Consider the following 13472-nt stretch of genomic DNA (forward strand, 5'->3'; position numbering starts at 1 on the left):
AGGCACTGTCTCAGAGCTAGATCAATTGCTTTAACAGTTCCAAAATATGTTCTTTAATAAATGCCTACAGTGTTAGAAAATATTTGTACGTAATGCACTGTTAAACATCTTTTTAATCCTAAAATAAAAGGCCTGATTTTTAGCCAGGACTTAATCCAGCCTCTAATACTATGGCCATGATGGCATCTCTTTAGATACCTACCTGTCTTGTTTGCCAGTGTAGTTAGGTATATAATGGGTGCAGGTGCAGGCATAACTGAATATTGAGGCTGACCCTGTGTGTGAATGAGTGTATAATGCAATATTTCCAAATTACAATTGCACAGCTGTCTGGGGAACAAACAATATAAACTTGCATATACTTTCCATGTGTGGAAAAATAATTGCACATAAAATGGTGACATTCTTTATATTTCCATGCTGAAGACAGCATCTTTGCCTGTCAAGGGAGTATCAAACCCTATGCTGAGCAAAGAAAAGTACAAAAAGTGGGGAGGATGTCATCTTAGGCGACCGTTATGTACAGATAGAAGAGGCATTTTTCTTGTGATGTAAACTGTACTGTTGGAAGAATAAGAACACAGGTTTCATGGAGGGTGTAATCCATTCCTCTACATGGTCACTGTACCCAAGATCTTCTGTGTAGTCCCTATGCAGGTTAGAAGTGGCGTGGAGGATCTTTTGCTAATCTACCGCACCAGGGGTAAATTGAACACAATCTCAATTTTTTCAGTTTAGACAATGCCAATAAAGGGATCAAATTAATGGTCTATAATGTAACACTCCCACACAGGGGAATAAAGTAGTGAAAAGCGCACCCTCACTTTTCTGCACCCACACTGTGGATAGCAGCAGGGGGCACAGAGGAAAGGAAGGAGAGGCCATAGTAGAGCTCCTACTCTTTATGCAACACAGGTGGGTAGGAAGTGGAAAGAGCCTTGGGTCAATATTCTCAATGCACCAGACAATGTAACTACACCAGCACACTTGTGGATGTATGCTGCATTAGGCACAGGGGCTGGTGCAAGGTATGTCTCAGCTGGAGCAGGGGGAAATCTGGGGGCAGACTGCGACTCTGAGTCACCATCTGTTTCATAGGCTGCTCCTGGTGGGGTGCAACACAGTGCTGCCTAATTCACAGGGCTTGTGGCAAAGCCATAAATTTAGCCCATAAGGATTTGCCTAAAATCCATCTCTGGATTCATGCTGTCACCATATATGTGAATGTGGCTATTGCTAGCTCAGGACTCTTAAAAAAAAATACCTTGAGCAAAATCCTCCCTGAATGGCCTTATGCAGTGTGACAAAAATAGTCACAATACCAGGCAGCATGATCACTCCTCAGAAGTTACATAACAAAGTAAAAGATACAGCAGGTAAGGACAAAAGCGGTTTTAAAAATAGCCTGAAATGTAGCCAATATACAGTTCTAAAAACGTGTAGAAAAGGCAAGCCCCCTACTATGTTTTATGTTCTACACCTGGAACATGCATAGCAAACAACTGTGGTTACACTGATATGCGCAGCCTCACTTGGGCAATAATTTTCAAGGGATGAACTGAACAATATTTCCACTGTTCTGCACAAATCAGAACATCATTTTTCTCTTAATTATTAGAAATTAATGCAAACCAAATTCCATTATTTAATTCTTTTTGAGATAACCCTGTCACACTCTAGTAGGCCTTGGGCAGTAATACCATGGTGATGAGAATGGTATAATATATCTACGTAGAGAATCAGATTTTTTTTTTTTGGTTTATACATGACGATTTCAACAGATGAAATGCAGAATCCTGTTCCATGTGTGAGCTCTTTAAAATAATCTCTCACTTAAAAGGATCCCTGAATAAATGGTCTGTCTGTTTTTGTTTATAGTGCTTATGAAAGGAGCCAGATCAACGTCTTTGGAAATTAAAGCCCTCTTAGTTTATATAGGAAATAATCATACTGCTGCTTTGCAAGACTAGCTCTTTCATAGCAGGTTAACATTGGGTTGTCTCCCTTTAGTAGATGAAGACCTGGAACATTTCCTTGACCCCATCATCTGAGAGTATTAGTGCTTCAAACACAATAGACACGGACTCTCTGTATTTTGGGACATCAACAAATAATGAATGAGCAGTTTGTGTTGAAAGAGTTTTTATCGTTAGGCTGCAAATCCAAATTATTTGTGGATATAATGCACTGGTGCATTTTATATGAGTGAAGAAGCTGAAATATTGCTTATTTCACATAAATATATTAATTTTAATATTACATATTTAAAGTACTCCTTTTGTGGGGAAAAAAGGAGTTTTCTTAGCAGATAATTCTACAATGCTTTAATGGCTACATTTTGCGCCTAGGTATTCTCCTCATGCACCCCCACTTGGCAGATGCAAACACCTGTGTGTACTCTTGAATAAGTCTAACATCTGTGCCCACAAAAGCCTTAGAATTTACACCCACAGAAATGAAGCAATGGAGCCTTCAAAACCCATCTGTCCACCACTTGAAAGTGCTTGCAGGTGGTAGAATAGTGCAACAGTATGTACAGGTATTAGCACATGCAAAGTGTGTGTACATGTATTTTCTTGTGCAATTTTGTATACATGCTGTTAGAGGTTGAAAATCCAGCCCTGAATATAGATATTTTTATCTTGTCACTTAATTCTTTATTGTTATACCTCCACCCACATTCCATGGGCTATATTTTCATCACATCATCTTAATTTCCTTCCATAGTCATTTGCATATTGTGACAAATTGCAAGCACTACTTTGATGGGTTTCACACTTTCCCTTCTTGGGGAGGGTTCAGGGCACTGTTTCTCACCCGGAACTGGAGTACTAACTGCCCCCCTAGTGTCTTAGGAGAGAGTGAAGAGGGAGGGACCAGGTCCTGCCCTCTACTCCAGTCCTAGCCCAGGGGCCCTAGGGATAGCAGTAAACCACTTGAACTAGCTGTTCCTTCCCCTGGGCTACTTCCCCCTCCTGCCCTTCAACTTGTGGGGCTTCCTGCCCTCCCTCTGCACAAACCAGGTGTCCCTTTACCTAGGGTCTTGGTCTTCTTAGCCCACCACAGCACTTCTCCAAACTTTCCTCTGCTTCCCTCCAAACTGCTCTCTGCTCTAACACCAATCCAATCTGCTTCAACTCCTTCCCTTATCTGATTGAAGCAGGGGGGTTTTATCAGGTGACTGGCTTCAGGTGCTTTAATCGGCTTCAGGTGCTTTAATTCATAGATTCATAGATATTTAGGTCAGAAGGGACCATTATGATCATCTAGTCCGACCTCCTGCACAACGCAGGCCACAGAATCTCACCCACCCACTCCTGCGAAAAACCTCTCACCTATGTCTGTGCTATTGAAGTCCTCAAATCGTGGTTTAAAGACTTCAAGGAGCAGAGAATCCTCCAGCAAGTGACCCGTGCCCCATGCTACAGAGGAAAGTGAAAAACCTCCAGGGCCTCTTCCAATCTACCCTGGAGGAAAATTCCGACCCCAAATATGGTGATCAGCTAACCCCTGAGCATATTGGCAAGATTCATCAGCCAGATACTATAGAAAATTCTTTCCTGGGTAACTCAGATCCCACCCCATCTAATATCCCATCACAGGCCATTGGGCCTATTTACCATGAATATTTAATTACCAAAACCATGTTATCCCATCTCCTCCATAAACTTATCAAGTTTAATCTTAAAGCCATATAGATCTTTTGCCCCCACTGCTTCCCTTGGAAGGCTGTTCCAAAACTTCACTCCTCTGATGGTTAGAAACCTTTGTTTAATTTCTAGTCTAAATTTCCCTGTGGCCAGTTTATATCCATTTGTTCTTGTGTCCACATTGGTACTGAGCTTAAATAATTCCTCTCCCTCTCCGATATTTATCCCTCTGATATATTTATAGAGAGTAATCATATCTCCCCTCAACCTTCTTTTAGTTAGGCTAAACAAGCCAAGCTCCTTGTGTCTCCTTTCATAAGACAATTTTTCCATTCCTCGGATCATCCTAGTAGCCCTTCTCTGTACCTGTTCCAGTTTGAATTCATCCTTCTTAAACATGGGAGACCAGAACTGCACACAGTATTCCAGGTGAGGTCTCACCAGTGCCTTGTATAACGGTACTAAAACCTCCTTATCCCTACTGAAAATACCTCTCCTGATGCATCCCAAGACCACATTAGCTTTTTTCACGGCCATATCACATTGGCGGCTCATAGTCATCCTATGATCAACCAATACGCCAAGGTCCGTCTCCTCCTTCATTACTTCTAATTGATGCGTCCCCAGCTTATAACTAAAATTCTTGTTATTAATCCCTAAATTCATGACCTTACACTTCTCACTATTAAATTTCATCCTATTACTATTACTCCAGTTTACAAGGTCATCCAGATCCTCCTGTGGGATATCCCTGTCCTTCTCTAAATTGGCAATACCTCCGAGCTTTGTATCATCTGCAAACTTTATTAGCACACTCCCACTTTTTGTGCCGAGGTCAGTAATAAAAAGATTAAATAAGATTGGTCCCAAAATCGATCCTTGAGGAACTCCACTGGTAACCTCCCTCCGGCTTGACAGTTCACCTTTCAGTAGGACCCGCTATAGTCTCCCTGTTAACCAATTCCTTATCCACCTTTCAATTTTCATATTGATCCCCATCTTTTCCAATTTAACTAATAATTCCCCATGTGGCACCATATCAAATGCCTTACTGAAATCTAGGTAAATTAGATCCACTGTGTTTCCTTTGTCTAAAAAAATCTGTTACTTTCTCAAAGAAGGAGATCAGGTTGGTTTGGCATGATCTACCATGTTGTATTTTGTAAAACCATGTTGTATTTTGTCCCATTTACCATTTACTTCAATGTCCTGAACTACCTTCTCCTTCAAAATTTTTTCCAAGACCTTGCACACTACAGATGTCAAACTAACAGGTCTATAGTTACCCGGATCACTTTTTTTCCCTTTCTTAAAAATAGGAACTATGTTAGCAATTCTCCAATCATACGGTACAACCCCTGAGTTTACAGATTCATTAAAAATTCTTGCTAATGGGCTTGCTTTCATTTCATTTCATTTCATGTGCCAATTCCTTTAATATTCTTGGATGAAGATTATCTGGGCCCCCCGATTTAGTCCCATTAAGCTGTTTGAGTTTCTTTTCTACCTCAGATATGGTAATATCTACCTCCATACCCTCATTCCCATTTGTCATGCTACCATTATCCCTAAGATCCTCTTTAGTCTTATTAAAGACTGAGGCAAAGTATTTGTTTAGATATTGGGCCATGCCTAGATTATCCTTGACCTCCACTCCATCCTCAGTGTTAGCGGTCCCACTTCTTTCTTTGTTTTCTTCTTATTTATATGGCTATAGAACCTTTTACTATTGGCTTTAATTCCCTTTGCAAGGTCCAACTCTACTTGATTTTTAGCCTGTCTCACTTTATCCCTACATGTTCTGACCTCAATAAAGTAGCTTTCCTTGCTGATCCCTCCCTTCTTCCACTCCCTGTATGCTTTCTACTTTTTCTTAATCACCTCTCTGAGATGCTTGCTCATCCAGCTTGGTCTACAACTCCTGCCTATGAATTTTTTCCCTTTCTTGGGATGCAAGCTTCCGATAGCTTCTGCATCTTTGATTTAAAATAATCCCAGGCCTCCTCTATCTTTAGATCCATAAATTCTTCAGTCCAATCCACTTCCCTAACTAATTTCCTTAATTTTTGAAAGTCAGCCCTTAATTAATCTATAGCAAACTTTCTTCCCTCTACAGGGAATAAGGCTCCCTTCTAAAACTCTCCTGCTGCCCTCTGGCCATGTTGTATCACAATATGGAGATGTCATTTAGTGGTCATACTGCCTTATATGTTAGAGATATCAGGTAGCTAGATGTTTAAATAGTACAGCTGTATCTACAAAACAATGGGTACAAAAGAAAGGAGTCTGTGTTGGGGCTGAGATGAAAATCAGATTTTCCTAAGATTTAAATGTGTATGAAATCCATCTTTTGTTGGTGTATTTCTGATGAAAAAATGTTTGTTTTCATTTTCTGGAAATTAGTGATCTATGGAAGACTGAATATAATTTCCCAGTTCAAGTGTAACAATTATGTCTATGAAATTTCACACTGAATGGCTGACCGTATTGAGGTAATTGATGAGATACAGACCTCAAAAACTGGAAACACTCCACTGATGTTCATGATGTCTAAATTTGGTGCATAATCTTACAGTAGGAGGTAATCCATGTACAAAGTATTCCCCTGGTATCAATGAAGGAAATAATGAAATATTGGCTTTGGATTTATGTTTTCTTATTGTCATCTCTGAGTTAAAAAATCAGTCATTTTAGGACAATGGGAGTTACTTCTCAGCCCATCATTTTTTCCTGCTTGCTACTGGAGGGAAGCCTTGGTTCTGTGTAAAATGTCCTTATTCACACACGGAACGTGGGAGCAATGGGTTGACAGTTACACATTGGGCCTGATTCTCTGTTGCCTTGCTTCTTGTGCAGTCATTTACAGCCATGAAAAGGGAGTGTAAAATGCTACAGTATGGGCTATGATGTGTCACATACAGGATTATGACTTCACTGTAGGATAGGATCAAGCAGGAGGAGGATCTGGGCTAACAGGGAGACTATTTGTCAAATACAAATAATTGAAATATTAGCAAAGGGAAATCAGGAAATGATTAGCTAAATAAACTGCTTTTTGTATAAATAGTCTTTTTTTTTAAAGTTAGTCCCTCCCTATGAAAAGTAGTGCACTCAGTGTAGTAACAGTATGCTACCATAATAGGTGCATTACAAATGCCTACGTAGTATGACTATTTGCATACCAGCTCAGGGTATGTCTACACTACGGAATTAGGTCGAATTTATAGAAGTCGTTTTTTTAGAAATCGGTTTTATATATTCGAGTGTGTGTGTCCCCACAGAAAATGCTCTAAGTGCATTAAGTGCATTAACTCGGCGGAGTGCTTCCACAGTACCGAGGCTAGAGTCGACTTCCGGAGCGTTGCACTGTGGGTAGCTATCCCACAGTTCCCACAGTCTCCACTGCCCATTGGAATTCTGGGTTGAGATCCCAATGCCTGATGGGGCTAAAACATTGTCGCGGGTGGTTCTGGGTACATATCGTCAGGCCCCCGTTCCCTCCCTCCCTCCATGAAAGCAAGGGCAGACAATCGTTTCGCGCCTTTTTTCCTGAGTTACCTGTGCAGACGCCATACCACAGCAAGCATAGAGCCCGTTCAGCTCACTGTCACCATATGTCTCCTGGGTGCTGGCAGACACGGTACTGCATTGCTACACAGTAGCAACAACCCATTGCCTTGTGGCAGCAGACGGTGCAATACGACTGATAGCCGTCATCGTCATGTCCAAGGTGCTCCTGGCCATGTCAGCTGGGAGCGCCTGGACAGACATGGACGCAGGGACTAAATTTGGAGTGACTTGACCAGGTCATTCTCTTTAGTCCTGCAGTTAATCCTATTGAACCATCTTATGGTGAGCAGGCAGGCGATACGGATTGCTAGCAGTCGTACTGTACCATCTTCTGCCGGGCAGGCAAGAGATGAGGATGGCTAGCAGTCATATTGTACCATCTTCTGCCGAGCAGCCATGAGATGTGGATGGCATGCAGTCCTTCTGCACCGTCTGCTGCCAGCCAAAGATGTAAAAGATAGATGGAGTGGATCAAAACAAGAAATAGACCAGATTTGTTTTGTACTCATTTGCTTCCTCCCCTCCCCTGTCTAGGGGACTCATTCCTCTAGGTCACACTGTAGTCACTCACAGGGAAGGTGCAGCGAGGTAAATCTAGCCATGTATCAATCAGAGGCCAGACTAACCTCCTTGTTCCAATAAGAACAATAACTTAGGTGCACCATTTCTTATTGGAACCCTCCGTGAAGTCCTGCCTGAAATACTCCTTGATGTAAAGCCACCCCCTTTGTTGATTTTAGCTCCCTGAAGCCAACCCTGTAAGCCATGTCGTCAGTCGCCCCTCCCTCCGTCAGAGCAACGGCAGACAATTGTTCCACGCCTTTTTTCTGTGCGGACGCCATACCAAGGCAAGCATGGAAGCCGCTCAGCTCACTTTGGCAATTAAGAGCACATTAAACACCACACGCATTATCCAGCAGTATTTGCAGCACCAGAACCTGGCAGAGTGATACTGGGTGAGGAGGCGACGTCAGCGCGGTCACGTGAGTGGTCAGGACATGAACACAGATTTCTCTGAAAGCATGGGCCCTACCAATGCATGCATCATGGTGCTAATAGGGCAGGTTCATGCTGTGGAATGCCGATTCTGGGCTTGGGAAACAAGCACAGACTGGTGGGACCGCACAGTGTTGCAGGTCTGGGACGATTCCCAGTGGCTGCGAAACTTTCGCATGCGTAAGGGCACTTTCATGGAACTTTGTGACTTGCTTTCCCCTGCCCTGAAGCGCATGAATACCAAGATGAGAGCAGCCCTCACAGTTGAGAAGCGAGTGGTGATAGCCCTGTGGAAGCTTGCAACGCCAGACAGCTATTGGTTAGTTGGGAATGAATTTGGAGTGGGCAAATCTACTGTGGGGGCTGCTGTGATGCAAGTAGCCCACGCAATCAAAGATCTGCTGATATCAAGGGTAGTGACCCTGGGAAATGTGCAGGTCATAGTGGATGGCTTTGCTGCAATGGGATTCCCTAACTGTGGTGGGGCCATAAACGGAACCCATATCCCTATCTTGGCACCGGAGCACCAAGCCGGCAAGTACATAAACCGCAAGGGGTACTTTTCAATAGTGCTGCAAGCTCTGGTGGATCACAAGGGATGTTTCACCAACATCAACGTGGGATGGCTGGAAAAGGTACATGACGCTCGCATCTTCAGGAACTCTGGTCTGTTTCAAAAGCTGCAGGAAGGGACTTTATTCCCAGACCAGAAAATAACTGTTGGGGATGTTGAAATGCCTATATGTATCCTTGGGGACCCAGCCTACCCCTTAATGCCATGGCTCATGAAGCCATATACAGGCAGCCTGGACAGTAGTCAGGAGCTGTTCAACTACAGGCTGAGCAAGTGCAGAATGGTGGTAGAATGTGCATTTGGACGTTTAAAGGCACGCTGGCGCAGTTTACTGACTCGCTTAGACCTCAGCGAAACCAATATTCCCACTGTTATTACTGCTTGCTGTGTGCTCCACAATATCTGTGAGAGTAAGGGGAAGACGTTTATGGCGGGGTGGGAGGTTGAGGCAAATCGCCTGGCTGCTGGTTATGCGCAGCCAGACACCAGGGCGGTTAGAAGAGCACAGGAGGGTGTGGCACGCATCAGAGAAGCTTTGAAAACCAGTTTCATGACTGGCCAGGCTACGGTGTGAAAGTTCTCTTTGTTTCTCCTTGATGAAACCCCCTGCCCCTTGGTTCACTCTACTTCCCTGTAAGCTAACTACCCTCCCCGCCTCCCTTCGATCATTGCTTGCAGAGGCAATAAAGTCATTGTTGCTTCACATTCATGCATTTTTTATTCATTCATCACACAAATAGGGGGATGACTACAAAGGTAGCCCAGGAGAGGTGGTGGAGGAGGGAAGGAAAATGCCACACAGCACTTTAAAAGTTTACAACTTTAAAATTTATTGAATGCCAGCCTTCTTTTTTTTGGGCAATCCTCTGTGGCAGAGTGGCTGGTTGGCCAGTAGCCCCCCCACCGTATTCTTGGGCATCTGGGTGTGGAGGCTATGGAACTTGGGGAGGAGGGCGGTTGGTTACACAGGGGCTGTAGTGGCAGTCTGTGCTCCAGCTGCCTTTGCTGCAGCTCAACCATACGCTGGAGCATACTGGTTTGGTCCTCCAGCAGCCTCAGCATTGAATCCTGCCTCCTCTCATCATGCTGCCACCACATTTGAGCTTCAGCCCTCTCTTCAGCCCGCCACTTACTCTCTTCAGCCCGCCACCTCTCCTCCCGGTCATTTTGTGCTTTCCTGCACTCTGACATTATTTGCCTCCATGCATTCATCTGTTGTCTGTCAGTGTGGGAGGACAGCATGAGGTCAGAGAACATTTCATCACGAGTGCGTTTTTTTTTTCTTTCTAATCTTCACCAGCCTCTGGGAAGGAGAAGATCCTGTGATCATTGAAATACATGCAGCTGGTGGAGAAAATAAAAAAGGGACAGCGGTATTTAAAAAGACACATTTTATAAAACAGTAACTACACTCTTTCAGGGTAAACCTTGCTGTTAACATTACATACATAGCACATGTGCTTTTGTTACAAGGTCGCATTTTGCCTCCCGCCATCACATGGCTACCCCCTCAACTCTCCCCCCTCCCCATGGCTAACAGAGGGGAACATTTCTGTTCAGCCATAGGCATACAGCCCAGCAGGAATGGGCTCCTCTGAGTGTCCCCTGAAGAAAAGCACCCTATTTCAACCAGGTGACTATGAATGATATCTCAGTCTCCTGAGGATAACACAGAGAGATAAAGAACGGATGTTGTTTGAACGCCAGCAAACATACACTGCAATGCTTTGTTGTACAATGATTCCCGAGTACGTGTTACTGGCCTGGAGTGATAAAGTGTCCTACCATGAAGGACGCAATAAGGCTGCCCTCCCCAGAAACCTTTTGCAAAGGCTTTGGGAGTACATCCAGGAGAGCCGCGTATGCCAGGGCAAAGTAATCCTTTCACATGCTTGCTTTTAAACCATGTATAGTATTTTAAAAGGTACACTCACCGGAAGTCCCTTCTCCGCCTGCCAGGTCCAGGAGGTAGCCTTGGGTGGGTTCGGGGGGTACTGGCTCCAGGTCCAGGGTGAGAAACAGTTCCTGGCTGTTGGGAAAGCAGTTTCTCCGCTTGCTTGCTGTGAGCTATCTACAACCTCCTCCTCCTCATCATCATCTTCTTCGTCCCCAAAACCTGCTTCCATTTTGCCTCCATCTCCGTTGAAGGAGTCAAACAACACGGCTGGGGTAGTGGTGGCTGAACCCCCTAAAATGGCATGCAGCTCATCATAGAAGCGGCATGTTTGGGGCTCTGACCCGGAGCGGCCATTCGCCTCTCTGGTTTTCTGGTAGGCTTGCCTCAGCTCCTTAAGTTTCACGCGGCACTGGTTCAGGTCCCTGTTATGGCCTCTGTCCTTCATGCCCTGGGAGATTTTGACAAAGGTTTTGGCATTTCGAAAACTGGAATGGAGTTCTGATAGCACGGATTCCTCTCCCCAAACAGCGATCAGATCCCGTACCTCCCGTTCAGTCCATGCTGGAGCTCTTTTGCGATTCTGGGACTCCATCATGGTCACCTCTGCTGATGAGCTCTGCATGGTCACCTGCAGCTTGCCACGCTGGCCAAACAGGAAATGAGATTCAAAAGTTCGCAGTTCTTTTCCTGTCTACCTGGCCAGTGCATCTGAGTTGAGAGTGCTGTCTAGAGCGGTCACAATGGAGCACTCTGGAATAGCTCCCAGAGGCCAATACCGTCGAATTGTGTCCACAGTACCCCAAATTCGACCCGGCAAGGCCGATTTAAGTGCTAATCCACTTGTCGGGGTGGAGTAAGGAAATCGATTTTAAGAGCCCTTTAAGTCGAAATAAAGGGCTTCATCATGTGGACGGGTGCAGGTTTACATCGATTTAACGCTGCTAAATTCGACCTAAAGTCCTAGTGTAGACCAGGTCTCAGAAACCTATTCTATACCCTATAGTGGCTGAAACAATGAAAGGGCTGGGTTTCCTTGTTTCACCTGAAGCCAATTTCTGTAAAACAAAGTCACAGAATCTGTTTTTTAATCTTCTATATTTCTATTTCCATTTCTGTTTAGGGTAATAACCACAATGACATACAGGCACATTTCTTCCAGCTGTACAGTCAATTCCACTGTGGCTAGGTAGCTATGATTTTTCTTCTTCTAAGAAAAATTGGACCAAAAAAGGAATGCCATATTTGGCATGTTGCAATTTAGATGCTGAAATGAATCCTGTCCTTGAGTAGCAGACACTGGAATCTACACATTGAAATGCAAGTGCAGTACACCAGCTTGTCTCTTTTGAATAAAATCAATACGTGCAATATTGACTGTTTCCAAGTATAGAATTCTACTGTTATCATTATAAGAGCATGAGATAAAAAATTAAAGTTCTAACAAATTAAAGGGAAATTTCATTCAACCACAATCCCATTTTTTTCACCAAAACTTGGTCCAAACTCTTAGAAGTACTTTCGCTGGTGATGCTCTCAATTGTTTTTAATATAAATTAGCTATTCATTTCTTATGCTTTGAATATTTAGGCCAAAGTGTCAGGAATTGGGATGTGAACAGTCTGACCTAGTGATTAGAGCCAAAAGTTAGCCTAGTGATTGGAGCTGGGTACAGGAACTGGGAGTCAGAGCCAGAGTCAGGAACCAGAAGACAAGCCACTCAACAGAGCTGCAGTCAGAAGATGAACAATGGCACAGGACTGAAGCAGGACAAGAACAAGGCAGGAGCAGGTCTGGAGGAAGGCTTAGAACAAAGCAGGCACGGAAGAGATCTCAGCTGCAGACAGACACATTGAGCCAGACAGTGACACCTCTGCTGCTGAGCTTAAATGCAGACTGGTTGGCTCTTTGCAGCCAATCAGTGGGCCAGACAATCAGGCAATTCTGCCACAGCCTAGCTGGGCTTATTAACTGGCCTGAGGGCTGAGCCAGCTAGCCTCAGGCTCAGCTAAGGGAACTCAAGCCTCAATATCTTGACAGAAAGATCAGTTTCCTCAAACATTTTGCTATGCAAACTACACAGGAATATTTCCATCATATTCTGTAATTCTATATCAAATATACTTGTGATTCCAAATTGGTCTGGCAACATTTCAGCAGAATGTAACCAAGAAAGTCAATGTTAACGCTGTGTGGGGTTTATTGTTTCCTGTGTGCTCTAAAGCAATCAAACAATTCTGCAAATATTCTTCAAAGAATACATCTAAAATGTTACTTCATTAAACATCTCCTTGGCCTTCATTCTATTTTCCACTTTGAATTGCTGCATTTAGTTTTGAATGACCTTTTATAGCAGTAAGATTTTCTTAACTCTTTGATCTACTGGCACCTAGATGAAAATAACAGAAGGGAAAAACAAAAACGCATGCTTTGTAGGTTGCCTTATATAGAGAAGAACATGAAAAAGAAATAAGTTATCTCATTAAACAGATTAGACATTGTTTGGTGTTCCCTTTATCCTCTTAGCATGCTGACAATTAATATTATACACCAGTACACGTTCGCTTTATGGCTTTATGATAAATGAAATAGGGCAAATTTTGTTTTCTGATCCACTCCTATAACTCTCATTTACAAAGGGGGCCATGCACATGTATCTGAGGTGAGACTTTTCACTTTTTTCACCCAATAAGAGCACAAAGATAAATAAGTATAGGGCCAGATCCTAGCATTACTCATGTGAATACTCCTTTCACAGTTGCATAGGGTTAGATTGGCATCTTGACTA

The sequence above is a fragment of the Lepidochelys kempii genome, chromosome 5 (assembly GCF_965140285.1).
Source record: "Lepidochelys kempii isolate rLepKem1 chromosome 5, rLepKem1.hap1, whole genome shotgun sequence".
Taxonomy (NCBI): domain Eukaryota; kingdom Metazoa; phylum Chordata; order Testudines; family Cheloniidae; genus Lepidochelys; species Lepidochelys kempii.